Here is a 22,500-nt window from a genome sequence, read left to right on the forward strand (position 1 = left end):
ATTCAGATTAAAGGGAAAGAGCATGTGTACTATGTCGATTTGTGGAAAGAACAGATAAGACTAAAGTTCTCTGCATTTATCTATATCTTTTTTTCTTCTCGCATAGCAATTTATCAAATTAAATTAATTCAGACTTCATCCCTATATTTGCGTTCTTCAACCAGTGACCTTTTAGTTAACCGGTGCATTGCATTGTCCAAAGACTTGTACCTCACGACTTATGTCAGTAAGAAGTAACTGTCATTTCAAAGGAGTATGATGAGTTTAATGAATGAATTGTCTGGCAGCTGAAGTTACCCTTGAGAGATGCATGTCTTGTGTCAAATTGCTAATGTCTCTCATAGCAATTTCCTACAAGGATTCCGTCTCTCCTGGGTAACTTCAGCTACCATGCAATTCATTCATTAAACTCACCATACTCCTCCATACTCCTTACAAATGACAGTTACCTGTGTTGACATTACGTCTTGAAGTACAAGTCTTTGGACAATATGATGCACCAGTTAACAAAAGTTCCGATTATTCTCGTCTTTAAATCACTAATAACATTCTGAATTAGTAATTTTGTTCCGTTACCAAGTTTATTCTCTGTATTCCTCCTACCTTTGGAACTTCCTATCTGCGCAAAACAGGGGTAAATATTTAAGAGGTTTTACAAAAGATTTGGTCCAACAGCTCAGAAGCAGGGAAAAATCAATAAAAGATTAAAATACTGACCACCAAAAAATGACCGTGGAAAAATAAGCTGAATACATATGTTATAAAAGTACAACTCAATAATTCTCCTTATGGTAAACAATAACAATTTTTGCAAAGTGAACATTTTCAGCTGTACAATAGCAGATTCTAAAACATTTCGTAAAGAGAAAACATTCGATCTGGCAATCACTGAACTTTCAGTCCAATTTATCTTGTAAGAGTTATCACTTAAATGAATGAATATTGCATGGGATGTTTGCCCAGTTTTGACAGAATACTTATGATGTTTAATCAGTACTTCTAAATCCTTACTGGATTGGCCAATATAAAAAGAAGGGCAGTCCAAACATGGAATTTTTTTATATTATATATATGTTGTTGCTTTCCCTAGGGCTATTTTTTTTTTATTAAAAGTCCTTTTAGTGTGATTATAGGAAAAAACCAGGCTAACATTAAAAGATTTTAACATTGATTTTATGGTCTCAAAACCACTAAAATAAGGCAAGCTAAGAATGTTCTTCGGGGTGTCTTTCTCCATGTTACTTTGACTATAAAACTTTTTGTGGGCTTTATTATAGCAAATATCTAGTATATGTGAAGGGTAACATGAATCTGTCTCCATTTTTCTCATGTATTCGATTTCTTGATCCAAATACTGGGGACTGACAATAAGCAATGCTCGTAAAAACACAGATGAAAAAATTTATAGTTTGATATTAAGGTGGTGGCCTGAATAAAAACGGACAAAGTTAAGTTGTTGGTTGGTTTCCTATAAATACTGAATTTGCATTGAAATTGTACTCTATGTATTAAAATATCTAAGAAATGGAGGTACTTTTCTTTTTCTAAGTCTAAAGTAAACTTAATGGATGGTACCTGGTTATTCAAATTAGAGAGTAAACCATTTACATCAAAACGTACCAGCAGGCAAAAAAGCTAAAATATCGTCAACATATCTATACCACTTTAAAGGAGTATAAATGGTATTAGGTAAACATAGTTTTTCAAAGAATTCCATATATAAGTGCCTGTCTGAACAAGTGCTCCCTAAATCCTTGCTACCACGCCGTTTAAGAAGATATGACTATCACCCATTCAATGAATTCACTGCCATGATGTTAAAACGCCACATGGCACATATATACGAGCTTTCTTTGTAAACTTATTTTTATATTTCTATCAGTCTGCTAAGTAAAGGACAGTAAGTCGAAAGGCCTAGCACCACCCCGTCGTTTTACTTTCCTTCGTGCCATTGTCTTTATATATATATATATATATATATATATATATACATATATATATATATATATATATATATATATATATATATATATATATATATATATACAGTATATATATATATATATATGTATATATATATATATAATTGTATATATTATATATATGTATATATATAATGCATAACTACGTCACCAGTTGGTGGTTTTCACTTCCTTCAAATATACTGTAATGTTATGAGATGTTTCTTCTAAAGAATGAATGATGTAGCGTTACAAGTAAAAAATGCGCCGAAGTTTCTTCAGCGCAATCGAGTTTTACGTACAGCGTATAATGCTGTATGAAACTTTCAGTCACGGCCCGGTGGTGGCCTGTGTTGTTGGCACCTATAGCGGTGTCAGACGCACGATCATGGCTAACTTTAACTTTAAATATCAAAAAAAAAAAACTACTGAGGCTAGAGCGCTGCAATTTGGTATGTTTGATGACTGGCGGGTGGATGATTAACATACCAATTTGCAGCCCTTTAGCCTCAGTAGTTTTCAAGATCTACGGGCGGACAGAAAAGTGCGGACGGACAGACAAATTGCCATCTCAACAGTTTTCTTTTACAGAAAACTAAAAAGTATCTTCCAATATGGCTATAAAGAACATTACAAAGGTATGGTATATAAGCAACCTCTGAGACAGGTATAAGGCTCCACTCCTCTTCTTTCTTACACCCGTTTTTCCTCCATAATTACATCTCACCGTTCAATTTTCTGACTAGAATAAAATCATCGTTTTCATCAACAGTTTACACAAATGAAGTTAACACAAATGAATGTACGCTTCCCAAAAGACAATTATTATCGTTTATTATCAAAACAAGAAATAAAAAAAAAGAGAAAAACACAATCAAGTACTACCCAGAGATTTTATTACCGAGCTATGGCTACGCCACTCGGAAATGTCAGTTATAATCTTGTTATTTTACCGTGAACTGACAGATGCGGTAACTGACTAAAAAAAAAAAATACTTGCACTAGAAACACTCATTCTGTTGGATGCCTCTCCCTTGTGCCAGTTATATAAACTAATAACAAACACAAAAAAAGGTTTCATTATTTAAAACGAAAATCAATGAGTGAATAACAGTGGTGATAATGATCATGATTATCGTTATTGATGACGAAGATTAAACTGGTTTTTATCCTCGCCATTATTAATCACTAGTGTTATTATTTCTAGTCATACTTTAGTTATTCATTTTAATTGTTGTGATTTCATCCGCCCTTGAATCACACAACACATTGAATTACTTCTGATTCAAGGCCATGGTATATATACTGTCAATTTATGGCAGTAGGTGATGTCAACAATGCTATTTATCTACAAATGACATAGGTCTTAATATAAATGACATCATATGTTGGACTTGATCTGAAGCTAAACTTTCAGCTGATTGAAGGTAGGAGACCCTTGACGTCATTCTTCCCAGTACCCATTTCTTTAAGTTGAGAGAGAGAGAGAGAGAGAGAGAGAGAGAGAGTCAAACACATCTTAATATAAATGACATCAGATGTTGGACTTCTCCAGATAACCGAAGGTTAGAGACACTTGACGTCACCCAACCACATACCTATCTCCCTAAATTTGAAAGAGAGAGAGAGAGAGAGAGAGAGAGAGAGAGAGAGAGAGAGAGAGAGAGAGAAGGTGGATAATAAATAGATACATGGACAGGGGTTGGCAGTGAGGCAAGCGAACTGGACAACTTTACATAAGTAACTTTCGTGTTACTTAAAATACTTTCGGCCACTTTCTCCCATACATCAGCCCGTCCCCCCTCGTTTATCATCATCCATCCAATGTTAATCTGTGCGTCGTCGACCGCTCCCGTGATATATGGACGACTTGAGTAAGCATTATATCAAACACATTCACTCGACAGATTCGTCTGACTCATGGGGCGTGATTTGCAAAAGGTTTTGTGCCACTTTTCTTCAGTTCATTGTTAGGCAATTTTTATCAGTGGTGTATACAGGTGTGTATAGTACACTCACTCAAAAATGCATAGCAACATGTTCCAGAAGTTGATATATTCAATGAAATATGCCTTTTTTATTCGAGTTTTGTTATTAATCATACGGTTAACAATATCAAAAAGAATGGTGAGTGAAAAATTCATATTACCAAAAATGACGAAATATTTTGAAAAATTTCGCGTCAGATGATTCTGTAAAAGAGTCAAAGAGGAAACTATATTTCGAATCCAAAGAAAAGAATATTAACTAATAAAATAATATTGAATAATCATCAACGAAATTATATAAATAAAGAAACAATTCTACCATAATCGTTGTCAAAAACACTAAAAAGAAAAGTCCCATAACGTCTAATGTCTAATGTTATCGTGTGACGCCACACTCGGACAGGAAAGTTGAACTGTCTCGTCACTTACACCGGTAAGTTGGATAACAGACTCAGCCGCAACATGTTACCTCATAGGTCATCGATTATTAGCAAGCATGAAACTAATGTTTCTATCGTAGATACTGCTCGGCAGTTTCTTGAGAATTTTAGTTCTTTAGAAGCCTGGATAATAAGGAATACAAAAATAGGTGTTATATATACAGTTCCTTTCATAAAAGGTATCAAAATAATAGGCCTATGTATCAGTGAAAGAAATCAGAATTTACACATGATAACGGCATATATATATATATATATATATATATATATATATATATATATATATATATATATATATATATATATATATACATATATAGATTATAGTCTATGTATTACAAAAACAGATTACATGATAGGGCCACATATATACTGTGTATATATATATATATATATATATATATATATATATATATATATATATATATATATATATATATATGTATGTATATATAATATTATATATATAATATGATAGGGCCAGATATATACTGTCTTCTTCTTCTTCTTTTTCTTTTAACGTGCTTTTATTCCCATTTTTGTATGGGGTAAGCACGATGCGTTCTTTTGAAGGACTTTTTGATTTGGCTTTGGGGTAGACCTGTGGTCTCGATCGGCTGCCCTACCTGACATCGCTTAGACCCCGGTACGTATGTTTCATGTATCATACCAGACCCAACGCCCTTTCTTCCCAGCAGCGAGAAGTTATTGCGCGGGTATGGCGAGAGTTCGAGACGTGTGAGATGTTTGTTATGTTTTTAGAAGGTGTTGTAGTGGCTTTGTTTTGTGTGTGTATTTAGTCTGTAACATCCATTTGCTTTTTAAGCAAACCTATCCGTTGATTACATATATAATCCCGGGATGTCTACACGGATAGCAAAGTGTCTGCCTCTCTGATCAGCCGGCTTGCGGGATTGAACCCGCGCCACAGACCTCTACGAAGTCCGGAAGCTGCTGCTGTAACCGACTGAGCCATCGAGGCTCTCAGATATATACTGTATATATATATATATATATATATATATATATATATATATATATATATATATATATATATATATACACACATACATACATACATACATACATACATACATACATACATACATATATATATATATATATATATATATATATATATATATATATATATATATATATATATATATATACACATATATATATAAATATATATAGTTATATATACTGTATATATATATATACAGTATATATATCTGGCCCTATCATGTATTCTGACTTCCTTCAATAACACTTAGGCCTTCTTGCCTAGCTGCTTATATAAAATATACTGAACTAGACTAACAAACTTCACGTCTATTTTTGTAATACATAGAATATAATCACACTTATATAATATATATATATATATATATATATATATATATATATATATACACACACACACACACACACACATATATATATATATATATATATATATATATATATATATATATATATATATATATATATATATATATGCCGTTATCATGTGTAAATTCTGAGTTCTTTCACTGATACATAGGTCTATCATTCTGATACCTCTTATGAAATTAACTGAATATATAATGCCTATTTTTGTTTTATATATATATATATACATATATATATATATATATATATATATATATATATATATATATATATATATATATATATATATATATATATACATATACATACATATATATATAGTTTCACTAGTTTACAATATACAAAGGATTAGTCATTCATATACCATTCTTAAAAAATATGATTCATAATGATATGCCAGCAAATCTTTACAAAAGTCGTAGTTGTTGATGTTACAATGGCTAACAGTTCAACTTATAATAGTCGTAGGCCTATGTCTGCAAAGTTCACACATATAATATCTGTTATACTAATTTCCTTGGCTGCCTTTCTGTGTGTTGCGTGTTTGTGTGTTCCTCCCCTCCCCCTTCCTCCTGCCCTTCCCCTTCCCCTCCCCTCCCCCTCCTTTCCCACCCCTCTTCCCTCCCCCTTCCCTTATCCCTTTTCCATGTTTTATGATGAAATAAAATGTGCTGAGATTGAGTACTATTAACAAAATTTTTATAGATTTGTAACAACATTTTTTTTTATAAAAGTAATGTACAGGTTTTTCAAATCAAAATATAACTTGCTTGACCTTTAGAATTTATGAAGTGTTTAATTAACTTCATGTGGTAGCTATGAACCACCTGCATTATGAGGATCACAGTAAATATTACTCCCTTTATAAAAATGGATTTTTTAAGATTTAAGAAGACATTAATAATAACTGTCCAGAATTTTTCAACATTAAGTGACCCAGCGGTATATAATAAAGGATTTCTGGCTGACCTTTGTTATTTTCGTTTCAAAATGGACTCAGTGAGTAATTCTAGAACAAAAGCAGGCAATAATGGTGATGGTCTGGAACCTCCAATCGCATCAGTACTGGTTCAAAACCCATCAGTAGCTGCTCCTGCACCTACACCAAGATTTGGTCAGTTGTTTGTGCAGTAGGCTATATGACCGGAAGGTAAACGGGGCTGGTGCTGCCTGTAGACTTTTGCTGACTATTATTGGTAGGGTTAATTTAGCTGTGCGTATTGGTATGAGTAAGGGTATAGTATGGATTATGGGTATGAGTATGGTATGCATATGGGTATGGGTATGGGCATGGGTATGGGAATGGTGTGGTATGGGTATGGGTATGGATATGGGTATGGAATGGATATGGGTTTGGGTATGGAATGGATATGGGTTTGGGTATGAGTATAGGTAAGGGTATGGTAAGGATATGGGTATGGGTATTGGTATGGGTATAGTATATGGATATGGTACAGGTATGGGTATAGGTATGGGTACAGTATGGATATGGGTATGGGTATGGAACAGATATGGGGATGGTTATAGGTATGGGTATGGTACAGATATGGGTATGGGTATGGATGTGGGTATGCGTATGTTACAGATATGGAAACTAGCAAATGTGAGCGATAGTGAGGATCTGCTAGTAAAGATAGTGATGGCCTTTGGAAATGAAAATATTAAAACACAAGGTCAATGATGACCTTTGAAGTATTATAGTAACATCCTTCAATCAAGTAAAGTATGACAACAATAGCAGAAAAAACTCGGATTAAGGGAAACTCCAGGTAATTCCTCGGACGCACCAGTACTTTCTGAGTGGTTTCATGTGCTTACAACAGTGTTGCCAAATACCGCCAGATGTCACTATTATAAGCTGTTGTCCTAAATGTTTTGGAGTATGTCGCAATACATTTTTGAGTGAGTGTACATAGAGTTTAATCTATACAATGTTCCCTCAGTGAAACACGCATCATACATGTATTGCACAGAGTATAAAGCATATGATTTTCCCGCGATAAAACACGTTACATATGTAGAGCGCACAGTTTAAGATATATAATGTTCCTGCAGTGAAACATACATCACTGTGTATAGTACATAGAGTATACAGTATACACGTTCCTGCAGTGAAACACACGTACATACGTATAGTGCAAAGAATATACAGTATACAAAGTTCCTGCAGTGAAACACACGTACATACGTATAGTGCAAAGAGTATACAGCATTCAAAGTTCCTGCAGTGGAACACATCGCATATGTATAGTGCACATAGTATAAGTTATACAATGTGCCTGCAATACACATCACATGAACTACACATCACACATCAGTGTTGGAAGAAAATTTCGCAAATCACGTTGGCATTTCTTTCAAGATATAACAGTCTTAAAATCAACATTCTCCATTCCATTCTCCCGCATCTCCTTCCCTTTCATCTTCTTTTCCTTCTCCATCGCCTTCATCGTGGAGATTTATCTTTCATTTACCTCTTCCTGTTAGGACTGGAGTTAAAAAAAAAAAAAAAAAACTATTCCTTCAGCAAACCCCTTGTGACTCTTCTCATTTCCCTTTGTAGTGAAGACCTGGGTAAATGACTTTTGCCCTATAAGCTCATCCCTTTCACATTCCGACTGCAAATTGATTTTCGATTCTTCTTCCTGCTGCAATTAAACCGAATATTGGTGTTTCCCACCCGCAGAGTTTTTCCAGTTAAAGTTGTGCGTTTGGTCTTGCGAGGTCCCCTGTGCTGAGTTTTTTTTTATATTTTTTTTTTTACTGTAGAACCCCATATTGATTTTATTCTTAACCCTCAACTTTGCAGTGATACCCGGAATGGCGTTCTTCTTGGAAATGTCCTTCCTCTTTCGCTGTCGTGCCTCAAGTTACGAAAATGAAACAGGTTGCGTTGTCTTGACCACACACAGAGAGAGAGAGAGAGAGAGAGAGAGAGAGAGAGAGAGAGAGAGAGAGAGAGAGAGAGAGAGTTACTCGTTTTTCGGCAATCAGTGTGTTTTTCAGGTTATGTTTATTGCTGTTGTACTTTTTCGTCGTCAATATCTTGAAGAACTTACGTTTTATATGAAGGTTATCTACTTCCCACTCTACCATAGGAAAAAGAAACGACCACAAAGCCAGTAGTTTATTTATTCTAAAAATAACTATACTGACCCTACTGCCTAAACCTCCAAAATGGTCGTTGATGACACCACAAGTAAAAGGCGACTTCCTTCTCATCAGAGATCCCCTAAAATGAATATTTTTTGGTCCACCATTAAATTACATCAACCTTACGCATAAGGTTTACTCTTGCTCCTAAAGTGATCTGAAACTACCTTTTTTGTAAGCATTACTTTTGAGAAATGGTGGTCAGTGCGTTACCTGTTCACCTTGTTCAATCCTACCTCTCCCTAGACGTCGTTAAGTCTTCAGATATCAACATTCAAGAGGTGACTTTTCTATCAAGGTCAAGTTTTCTTTCCCAAATTTTGTTTCAGGCCATTTTCTACAGTTTTCAAAACTGAAACCTGTTCTTGGCATATTCTTGCACAAACGCCCAAAATCTCTCTCTCTCTCTCTCTCTCTCTCTCTCTCTCTCTCTCTCTCTCTCTCTCTCTCTCTCTCTCTCTCTGTATAGTCCGAAAACAATAGAAATACTTTTTGTATATGGGTAATGCGAATAAACACTATAGCCAATAATATGGGGTAAAAGTTGTTTTGAATATATTTGTGAAACGTAGTTTTTCTCGCTAAATAATAATAATAATAATAATAATAATAATAATAATAATAATAATAATAATAATAATAATAATAATAATAATAATAGTTCTCGTACTGATATTCACATACTTATTTTACCAAAGCATTAATATCTGAAGAACTAAGCTTGATTCCCTAAGCATTAGTTACAATGCTGTGTAACAAGATTTTAGACAATTTCACATCTTTTACTTAACAAGACTACTTCTAATGCGTAGACGCAAAAAGTATTTCCCGTGCTTTCGTAACATCTACTTAAAAGAAGAGAGAGAGAGAGAGAGAGAGAGAGAGAGAGAGAGAGAGAGAGAGAGAGAGAGAGAGTCGCAGTACGTCGAACTGAGTTTCAAAAATTGTAAATGCAAAATGTATTGAGTTTTCATAACATTCATCTTCAGAGAGAGAGTGAGAGAGAGAGAGAGAGATCGTAGTATGTCAAACCGGTTTCAAGAATTATATAGCCATTCCCGCTGAAAGGAATTGACACTTTGCATGTAGTTCTAAATAGGAATTCTCAGGCATGGCTATTTGGACGCAGGAAATTTCGCATTCACCGATGATTTTGAATAATATCAAATAATGAAATCTTTCCACTCTCATGGAAGATGATGGCCCGCACCAAGGCACAGGCAGATCAAAATTCGCTTATTCGGAATATAATTTTGCAGCAAAATGACTCTGACTGTAGCTCTGTTGATTTAATGGAACTTGCTACAGATGAATGTACATATACGCAACTACTATTAGCAGATTTAGTTTGTACTGGAAAACAGAGCAACTCGGAAACTTAAATTCTGGAGGGAGGAAAATAATTAAGTTACGAGGTCGCTCTGTTTGTATGTGTGTATATATATACATACATACATACATATATATATACATATATAATACATAATATATATATATATATATATATATATATATATATATATATATATATATATATAGATATATATATATATATATATATATATATATATATATATATATATATATATATATATATATATATATATATATAATGCCGTGCAAAGCTTGAAAAAAACGCCACTGGAAGTCGTTGCAGAGCCATTTTAAACCTGTTCAACCAATAACCTTGCAGAGGGGAATCTACACGACTGATTCACTCTCAAACATCAGTCCGGATGTCTATCAGCTAATTAATTACGAACAGTTCCGTCTGGAGGCTTGAAATGGGTTGGATTTGATTATAACGTTAGGCTTAGAAGCTAAGCATGGGGCAACAAGGCCATTCATTCATCAGGGCTTTTCGTTTAGTTTTAGAATTCAATGAATATATCTAATATTTTGTATTCAAAATTCGTCTCTCTGACTACAATTGATAAAATCCCATTTCCTTTAGAAAGCATATATTTTTTTCGCTATTGGAAGTTAAAATCCTCCTTCTCTCAAGTCAGCATTAAGAAGCTGTACAATAAAAAGAAATAAATATAAAGTATAATAATTCGCATTCACCAACAAAAGAACTGGAACGCAAACAAACACATGGTTAACTTACGGACTGTGACAAAGGTGAGTCACCAACAGTATGAAAGAGGATTCCCTAAGTAACTAAGGATGCGAATTACAAAAAAAAAAATGGAGGACTTTCTCATATATACTTGTGGGGGGGGGGAGAGGGCAGTGTTAGAATTCAGTGAATAATAACAGCTCCGTGTCCTCCATGTTAGCGAAGATGTGATTTCAAATATCAAATTTTATTCGCCTCCATTTTTAAAATGGAAACTACCTGAAGAAGGCATCACAAAGAATTACAAAGGCATTCAAGCTGTCAAATGCTGACGATACCCAACGGACACCAAATGAAATCTTCAGCCTTTATTTCAACGAACTAACGCACCAGTCAATACGCAGTAGAAAATAACAGAAAATTTGTGTAAAAGATTTACACCCAATCTGTGAATCCTGGGATAAATGACAAAGGCACTTGTGTCCGGAAGTAATGAGGCATGAGTCTAGCTGCGTGAATATAAATCTAATGATTTATTAACAGACTGACCTAAGGTGACAACAGAAAAGGTCGCTGACACCCTAGAGCATTGGTATTCATTGGGCGGCTCGCGAGCCGCATGCGGCTCATGACAGCTTGATTGGCAGCTCTCCATCCAGGAAAAATATAAATAAATTATTTCCAAAATCCCGAGCTCGAAAGTTTTTTTATATATAAATTTTGTACATAAAATGTTATTAAATAACTTCCAAGCCTTTTGTCTCGAGCGATTTTTCAGTCTCCTTCCTCAGATTCGTGAATTTCTTGTTAGTAAAGGAAGAAATGAGCCAGATTTGAAGAATCCACAGTGGATTATGAGGTTAGCTCTGTTATCTGATATTATTTGTCACCTGAATTCCCTGAATTTGCAACTGCAAGGGAAAGAAAAGCACCCAGGCAGTAAGTTGCGTGCAGCTACTGCATTCCAAAATAAGATCACAAAATTATTCATACCTGACAGACAATTTGCACATTTCTCAACAATCAGAACAGCCACTTCAAATGACACGCAACTTTTGCATCACTTCAGTTATGATGAGTCTGAAACCGTATTGGAGGGGTTGAGAGAAGAGTTTGAATCACGATTTAAGGATATAAGAAAGTACAAGGAATTTTTCAGTTTTATTGAGAACCCTTTTCATGTGCCAGCATCATCTCTGACCCCAGTCATCCAAGACCTCTGTCATGATCATGCTGCCGTACAGTGCGAGACAGTTGAACTTCAAGCAAACAACATCCTTCAAGCTGAACTGAAAACCGGTGTCTTCCACTTTTGGAACATGGTTTCTGATGCAGATTATGCAGCTCTGAAGAAATGTGTGCAAAAAGTAATGTCATTTTTCATTAGTACATACACATGCCAGTCAACATTTTCGACAATGAACATTGTGAAAAGGAAGCAAAGAAACCGACTGACCAGAGCACATCTTGACTGTCTGACTAGGATTGCAGTTACAAATTACAAGTATTCCATGAAAAAAGTAAAAATGGGATTGGCACATTTCCGCTCATCACACCATTACAGTACCCGTAGAGGGGTAAGTGTCCTACTGTAATTATGTAACATTATGTAGGAAAATTATGGGTTTTTCTTGTGGTGCGGCTCTCAGAGTGAATGTAGTCTACTAAAGTGGCTCTCTTGCAAAAATTAGTGAATACCACTGCCCTAGAGATAGGTTAAATAACAGGGTAACATTAACAAGAGCAAGATTTCAAGAAAAGAGTTTAAAAATTAGAATGAGAGAGAGAGAGTCATTGGCATATTAATTACTGATTCATGATTAAAAAAGCAAGGAGGGATGACACCAAAATGTGGATAAAAGAGAATAATAATTTATAAACGAGCAGCAAGAATGAGGCAATTGTGAAAACGCTAGAAATTTACTGTGAGCCCGAAATAATAAAATGATGCTAAGTGGCAACTATGAATGAGATACAACCAATGTTTTGCCAGCTGCGAATTTCCTTCAATAGAAAATATGAATAATATCTCAGTTTTTCCAGATTTAAAGAAAGCTCTCTATGTCCCGACAACTGAACAGGCACAAAGTTAATACTAATTGTGCCAACTATGAAACTATTTCAAAACGAAATATGAATGGTATAATATTCGTATAGGGCACGTTCTCTGGATTCGTCTGTTACCAAAAATAAGTAATAACCAGCAAATAATAAAACTCCCGCAGTGGCGAATATGTATTACATGACCCGAGAATTCGAATGAAGGCACTTTCCATATAATCTTAAACTGAAAGAGCCAGAAACCAGACACTACCAATTGTGTCAATAACACAAGTCCTTAGAAAGAAAATATGAATAACATATTAACTATGCATGGTTAAGGATCACACAGAGTTAAGTGTATCTCTCTACATATTCTGCTGTTACCAGATGAGGCAAGGATCTGAAGTCTGCTGTAAAATATGAAATCCCTCGGAAGACAGTACGAATAACATGAAGTAAAATAGGTTTTTTTAATGTCCTCTAATCAAAATGGAATCGAACCCGACCTCAAATGTACCAAATATGATATGCCTATAAATGAAAATACAACCTAATACCCATGGAAGCGAGATTAGTGTCAACTACGCAACTCCTTCTGAAAGAACAAAACAGAAGAACCACGAGAGGGTTAAGAAGTACATAAAACAGGGTTCTTTTTTTTACTACTCAACGAGCAACCTAATAAACAAGGAGGCACCAGAATAGATTAAACGTCAGGGAGCAGACCGTTCCTTGTTACATCTCGGCTTCTCTAACTAGTAAATAGAGCTGGGACAAATAATTAATCCCTTAGGTCACTGGCTAATGGATGGGTCAAATGGGATCTGGGAAGCCCTGATTTTGTTGTTGGTGGTCTTTTCCTCTCTCGATGCCAGAGGTGAGGTGGAATATTCTGTTTGGCTGTACAAAACGCCTCCTTTCATCCTGAAAATATACGTCGCGCCTGCACAAATCGCTTTCAGTTACCGTTACCAAACTGGACTTTGAAGAAATCTAAACTTTTTGCTTGCAACGAAACAAAATAGTTTTTTTTTTTTATTACACTATTCTGAACATCAGTCTTTTATTTATTTTTCTTTCTCCTTGAAACAAATTTGATGTTATTCTTTAATTCTTTATTCATTTGGTATCTCGTCGTATTATTTTCGAAGGAGAGACTATTAAAAATGTATAATTAAAACTACCTTTAACTGTCCCCTACAGAGACAGCTCCAAGCAGTGATACCAATCCCACTCCTGAACAACTATTTCGGGATTAGGCTGCGAACCATGCGCTTCTCTACCCTAGCAGCAACCTAACGCAGTCTATTAACTGTCAAGTACCTGATCACTTCTTATGGGAATAAAGGTGCACAGAGGTTTATAGGCAAGAACCTGAATCATCCCAATTCAATTAGGAAATGCTTGAGTTTGTTTGTGTGTGTGTGTGTGTGTGTGTGTGTGTGTGTGTGTGTGTGTGTGTGTGTATGTATGTCCATTAGTCTTTACATATTTAAAATTGCTTAATTTTCTAAAAAAATAAAAGGGGAGGGCGGGGGCGGGTTCCAATGAAAAGAAATGACAAGTACGTAACAGATCAAAAATAATTATCTGATTCCACAACAGTAATCAAGACTCAGAACGAAAACCCAATATTTAGCTACATGTACCTCAAGCATATCTTCGTATGCTTAAAATTTCCCATTTTGTCGGTCGAATGCTATTCTCCCTCAGTCCACACTAAATTCTTCCCTTTAACTTTGTTCTTGAAAAATATATTTCTCGCTAAAGAATAATGTTACGTGAGGTTAAGTTTTCATTACCGAATAAAACTGTCCCCCAGACTAAATTACTTGGAAATTTCGTGATTTTTCTCCATATACTCTGAACTTATTAACTCCTCGGGTTTCGTGGTTTAAACAAATACTCAGATTACTCACGTCTTCTTATGACTCAGAAATGCAAGTGGACCGCATAATCTCATTCAGAGAATGTGAAGAATAAGTTAAATGGAAATTTATGTTCAAAAAGGTTATATATATATATATATATATATATATATATATATATATATATATATATATATATATATATATATATATATATATATATATATATATATATATATATATATATATATATATATATATATATATATATATATATATATATATATATATAACTGATTCACGAGGATATGGAACGTGATGAATGTATAAATAAATGAAAATTCCACGAAGGAAAAAAGAAACAACGGAGTGTTTGCTAGGCCTTTCGACACGGTGGTCCTTTACTACCAGACTGGTGAAAAATATAAAAATAAGTTTACAAGAAAGCTCGTATAATTGACAGATGACATACAGATATCCATGAGGGTGGAGATTATAAGGAGCAGATGCACCTGGAACCCAACACTGTTTTAGGATTAGTGGACCCACCAAAACAAAGGTACATCTTTTGATAGGTTTTACAAAGTATTAGGCCAACTGGCTCAAAAGCAGGGAGGAGTCAATTAAAGGATTATACAAGGGAAGAGGCTAAACCACCAATTTGACCTTGGAATGAATAAGCTGATTACATATCTATAAAAGTACAACACATTTTCTCCTTTTTGTTAACAATAAAAATTTTTGCAATATGAACATTTCCCCAAGAAAAACTATTAAACATATGAATACATAGAAATCATATATAAGGTAACAAATTAGTAATTAAGTCAGTGATTTTAACTTTAAGGTCATTCTTGAATATTTTACTAATAATACAGGGGTCCAAATAAAACATGCCAGGGCTAAGGTTGAAATTACAGCTGGAAGTAAACTGTATAATTTCAGATTCTAAAAGATTTCTTGAAGAGAAATCTTTCGATCTGGCAGTCACTGAACTATCAGTCCAACTGATCCTGTGTGAGTTTTCACTTGAATAAATGAATATTGCATTGGATGTTTGCCAAGTTTTCACAGAATGCTTATGCTGAATAACTTGTTACTAAATTGACCTATATAAACAGAAGAGCAGCAAGAAATCTTTCGTTCTGGCAGTCACTGAACTATCAGTCCAATTGATCCAGTGTGAGTTTTCACTTGAATGAATGAATATTGCATTGGATGTTTACCCAGTTTTGACAGAACACTTATGCTGAATAATTTTTTACTAATTTAGATTGACCTATATAAACAGAAGAGCAGTCCAAGCATGGAATTTTAAACATTATATTGTTGCTTTCCTTAGGGCTATTTTGGTGGTTAGTCTCTACCCTTGTATAATCCTTTAATTGACTCCTCCCCGCTTTTGAGGCAATTGGCCTAATACTTTGTTAAACCTCTCGAAAGATTTACCTTTGTTTCGGTAGGTCCACTAATTCTTCAGTTGTGTTGGATTCCTGGTGCATCTGTTCCTTATAATCCCCACCCTTAGGGATATCTGAATGTCATCTGCCAATTATACGAGCTTTCTTGCAAAATTATTTTTAATATTTTTCATCAGTCTGGTAATAAAAGACCATCATGTCGAAAGGCCTAGCAACCACTTCATTGTTTCTTTTTTCCTCCGTGGCATTTGCCTTTATATATATATATATATATATATATATATATATATATATATATATATATATATATATATATATATATATATATATATATATATATATATATATATATATATATATATATATATTATATATATATATATAAATATATACATATATATGTATAACACACACACACACACACACACACACACATATATATATATATATATATATATATATATATACATATATATATATTATATAGACGTGGTTCAGTAATGTACGTAGAAGCGGTTACTGATTACAACTCAACTTCTTTCTCAGTCGAAATCAGTAAATTTGCTTTAAATTTGCTTGTAATGAAATACGCGTTACACTTTTTAAAATGCAGAACAAAACATGGGCACCTGGATTATTGGTTCGACAAAGATGTATTTTCTTTAGGTAGGGGATAAATAAAAAAAAATACGTGTTAGCAATTAGAAACACGTATTTAAGACGTGTCAAAAAAACCCTAAGAGGTTTTTTCTTTTTGATAAATTCTACACTTCTCCCCACATCCACCCCACCCAAGCTCAACATCTTTGGTCAATATCGACTCCCAATCGATTTCTGGCCTCTCACCCACTCACACAGCAATGACTTAAACTTAACTCATGAATAAAATAAGTAATTAACAAAGTTAAATGATGCGTATCCCAGAAGAACGCAATGTTCCCACCGACTTTCTTTCGTTTAACAAAAAGTACAATGGCAAAAACACCCCGCTCCTCCTTTTTATCAGGGTACGGCTCCCTCGATATTTATTTTTGTGAAACCTTTTATTCTCCCCGTACGAAGGAAGTCAACCAACTTCTAATTTACGGCAGTAACGGAGATTAAATGTCTTGCAAACTTTCGGTAAACTATAGCCATAATTCTAGTATGGACCCGTCTCCCTTCCTTCACACGCGCACATGTACGCATGCATGTAGACTGTCTCTCTCTCTCTCTCTCTCTCTCTCTCTCTCTCTCTCTCTCTCTCTCCTCTTTTTTCCTCTCTTCTCTTTTTCCTATTCTCTCTCTCTCTCTCTCTCTCTCTCTCTCTCTCTCTCTCTCTCTCTCTCTCTCCTCTTTTTCCTCTCTCTTCTCTTTTTCCTATTCTCTCTCTCTCTCTGTCTCTCTCTGTCTCTCTCTCTCTCTCTCTCTGTGTGTGTGTGTGTGTGACATACGTTTTGTTTTCGCCCTGCTGCAAGTGACCTCTTCCTTTTTAGTCAAGACTTTCTTGGCCCCTCCTTATCTTTATGTCCTGGTACCTCGGTGCCTTTGCTTGACTGGTTTCCTGTCATTTCGCCCTTCTTTATCACGTGTGCTTCCCCCGGAGCATTATCTACTATCGCCTCTCTCATACCATTTACTTTCAAAGAATGTCTAAAGAGGGGGAGAGTTAGTTTCACAAGGAAGAGACGGGGCTAGGGGCGAGGAAGCAAAGGGGGAGACACCATTGTCTCTTGAATCGACGTCGAAGCCATAGCCAATTATCTTATTTCCGCCACATCACTCACACGCGAAATATGGAATGGCGTCCGAATGCGTGCGCCGAGCTTGGCGAATTCACGACTAGATGTCAAGGAGTAGCTGCGTTCTAAAGTGGACGTTATGTAAGCAGGACGACTTCAGTCGACGTTCCTGCGAGAGTGACTCGGGTATGTCACCAGGCAATCGAACGAGGCATCTGCTGGCTGCAAGGTGATTCCCCGGCCGTGGACGGAGTCGTTGATTCGAGTCAGGGAATCGTTCACTGCCCATTCAAGTGGAGATGATAGTTGGCGGGAGGTTCAAAGGAGTGGTTTCAGAGGTGCCACACAGGAGACTAACGAAGGGGAAATATTAGATAGACCGATAACGAAGAGGAACTATGAGATTTGCCACGGAAGAGGTCATTTGGGATGTAGCGGAAACCTGAGAAAAGGAGCGAAATAAGAAGGAAAAAAATAGGCCCTGGCTCCCTGAAGGAATTGAAGATTATTTAAATAACATTATAATACGATTTTTTAAATAGCTGCACCTAAATAAAATTGCATATAAGCGCGAAAATACCTAATAATATTTAGATATTATTACAACACGAACAATCAATATTCAGCGCCAATGATCAGCGGCCAAACATTACTATGATTACAAAATTATATATATCAACTCCTTTTCCTTACTACACACATCAATTAAAAGCAATGCAATAAAATCAAAAAGAGGAAACTGGAAAAATCATGTACAATTACAAACAGTGAAATTCTGAGAAGCCAGCCAACCGTGTTTATTTATTTAATCCCTTAATTATACTGCATATTAGATCCATAATACTGGGTAACGCCACAGTAATAATGATGTTTGCCTAGAAATGACCTACATTATAGTTTACCCATCTACCAAAACAGAGAGCATCCCATCGGTCAGTTTTGTTATGTTGCAATAGCATCACCTCTGTTATGTAACCGTCACTTCATCCGCGTACGTCATTTTAACATCACGTCGCTCCATCCTATTAAATAACAATCACGTCACTCAGTTCCGTTATCATCACATCAGCCAGTTGTGCAATGCTATCATGATGTGAGGCAGTTCTCTTATTATCACGTCAGTCATGGCTTTTGTTATCGTCACATCATTGTGATTTTTTTTTTGTTATGTTCATTCGGCAGTATTTATTATTGTTTGTAGATGTAAATGGGTGTTTTTTCTTTGTTTTCGAGTGAAAACCCCATTGGGTCGGAAACCTAATTACTTTTGGTAGCCCAGCCTCGAAATAAACAGCAGACTGAAAGCGAAAAGGAAACGCCAGAAGAGTCGAAGGGTGGGGAAAACTGAGGTAGGAGGATAAGTTAAGTACATCTTAGTTTAACCAGACCACTGAGCTGATTAACAGCTCTCCTAGGGCTGGCCCGAAGGATTAGATTTATTTTTACGTGGCTAAGAACCAATTGGTTACCTAGCAACGGGACCTACAGCTTATTGTGGAATCCGAACCACATTATAGCGAGAAATGAATTTCTATCACCAGAAACGAATTCCTCTTGTTCTTCACTGGTCGGTCGGAGATTCGAACTCGCGACCATCAGAGTGGTAGCTGAGAACGGTACCCGCTCACCCAGCGAGGAACTACTGAGGTAGGAAGAGAATTCGAGGATTGACAGAGGAGGCAAGGTCGTGGAATCCTGCAATCTGAGGATTACCGCCTTCCACGTGGACAAGGAGAGACAAAGTTCTAGGATTTATGGAATTTAGGCTTCAAGCCACGCACTGAAGTGGTAATCCTGGCCATTCACCGCTAAAGACAGCGAAAAGAGGGAGTTGGAGTGGTTGGACAGCAAGATAAAGAGATTCAGAAAATAAAAGAGAGGTGAAGTACAAGGAACTAAAGGTGGAACTGGAAGAAAACCCCGTATCTACACTGAGAAGTGATGGTTAGAGAGGTTGGACAGCAAGATTGCAAACGGAAGCGGGAATGGGTTGTTGAAGACCATTCATAGTCGTAACAAAAAATCAAGAAAATTACAGTAATAAGAAATTAATTTTAATTATAATAAATGAGACAAATCAAGAAAATTATCACAAGCAAAAAGAATAAAAAAAAACCAAAACAAGTGAGAAAAAAAGGTGCTTTGTAAAAGATGACATTTTAATATTATTTGAAACTGTGAAAAAGAAAAGGCCATGTTTATTAACAAACAAATAAATGTAAAATCATAAGTGTTATTCAAATTCCTATTGACACTAAAATATTAAATGTTATTCAGAACTCCTACTGCTGTTATAAACTAAGTGAGAGAATTTGTATGACTTCTTGCCCACCAAGACACCAACCACACATTTCAACCTTGAAAGAGGTACCCTAGTATACCTACGTATGCCTTTGATTAATACACCGGGACAGAATGTGATCCACCTGTTGGCGGAGAAAGCATGTCTAGACAAGGGAGCACATAACACCGTTTGACGTAAAGAAAAGTGTGAGCATTACACATATGAACTAAAGCATACTTTTAATCAAAAGAAAACATTCAAATCAAACCGACGAATACAACACATAAAAGAAAACATATCTGGGCAAGGGAGCATAAGACATCTTTTGGCGTATGGAAAAAATGAGCACTACACAGATGAACAAATATATTTGCAGGCAGAAAAAAAACATTCAAATCACACGGGACGAATACAACAAATAAAAGAAAATATGTCTAGACGTGTAAGCATAAGACACTGTTTGACGTAAAAAAGATATGCGAATTACATTATACGAACAAAGCTGCATTTGCATGTAAAAGAAAACATACCCAACATCAAATGAACTAACAAAACAAATAAAAGAAAACATGTCAAGAAAAGAGAGCATGAGACATCGTTTGGCGTCAAGAAATACATGAGCTGTACATAGATGAACAAAGACACATTTGCAGGCAAAAGGAAACATATCCTGGCAATGAAGCATAAGACACTGTTTAACGTAAAGAAACATCTGAGCATTACACATATGAACAAAAGTACATTTTCAGGTGAAAGAAAACATATTCGTATAAAAAGGACGAATACAACAAATAAAAGAAAACATGTTCAGAAAAGAGAGCATAAGACATTGTCTCACGTGAAGAAATGTATGAGCATTACGTATATGAAAGATACATTTGCAGGTAAAAGGAAACATTCAAATGAAATGAGCGAATATATACAACAAATAAAAGAAAACATGTCCAGTCAAGGAGCATAAGACATCGTTTGACGCAGAGAAAAATATGAGCATTACATAATATGAACAAATATTTTAGTACGCAAAAGAAAACATAGTCAAATCAAACGGGCGAGTACAACAAACAAAAGAAAACATGTCTAGACAAGGGAGCCTAAGACATTTTTGACGTAAAGAAATATATGAGCATGACACATATGAACACAAGTATATTTTCAGGCGAAAGAAACCATCCGCAGTGACGAAAGGAAAACTGTGCGCACTACCCATACGAGCAAAGCTACATTAGCAGGCAAAAGTAAACATATTCAATTCAACTGGACGAGTAAAATAAATAAAACAACACTTATTAACAAAACAGAATAAATCACTTTAGGATCCCACGATGGAAGTAACATTAACCCACTTCCGAGCAGATGCGGGAAAAGTTCAGCTTCCTATAAAAAAAAACTTCCATCCCCCTCCCCACCCCACCCCCTCTAAAAAAGGGGGTCAATCAAAGTAAATCATCGGAAAGCCATAAAAGCATTGTCATCATTTCCCGGCCCATCAGTATCGGCCATGGAAACAGCGGCACTGATGACGGTAACTTCCCATTATATGAAATAACAAATCGAAAAATTCATAACCACATATCAAATTCGTATTAAAAAAATGTGTCGTGCAATCATCCGCGTGCGCGCGCGAGAGCCCGAGTATGTGTACCTGTATGTACGCATACATACGCATCCATCCGCCGGCACAAGCCGAGTTTTTTTTTTTTTCTTTTTTTTGCGACAATTAAAGCGGGTATGCGTTTAAAAAAAAAGCAACAAAACTGGAATGAATTGTAGCATAAAACACTGTAATAGTACCATTTATGTTATTTATAAAACTACCAACAGGGAGTTATTCACTTTTTTTACATTTTAGGGGCTACAGGTTATTTTATTACATTTTCTTTTATATTTTATTTTTCATTCTGTGTTTCTCACTTTCCATTTTGTAGAAAACAAAGAGAGAAAGTGGAAATATTCTCACAATGCCAAATCTATGAAAGGAAATATAGTCATGTTGTTTGGTAATGATAATAATAACTACAGGATAATACTAATGGCACTATAGTGACAGTGACAACAGAGAAAATAAAAATAATAATAATCGCCGCAATAATAAATGCGTATTATGTTCATTATGCAGTTCATGAGCGAAATTATTCAGCCAGCCACCTCGGAATAATCACAG

This window comes from Macrobrachium rosenbergii, chromosome 16 (genome assembly GCF_040412425.1).
Source record: "Macrobrachium rosenbergii isolate ZJJX-2024 chromosome 16, ASM4041242v1, whole genome shotgun sequence".
Classification (NCBI taxonomy): Eukaryota; Metazoa; Arthropoda; class Malacostraca; order Decapoda; family Palaemonidae; genus Macrobrachium; species Macrobrachium rosenbergii.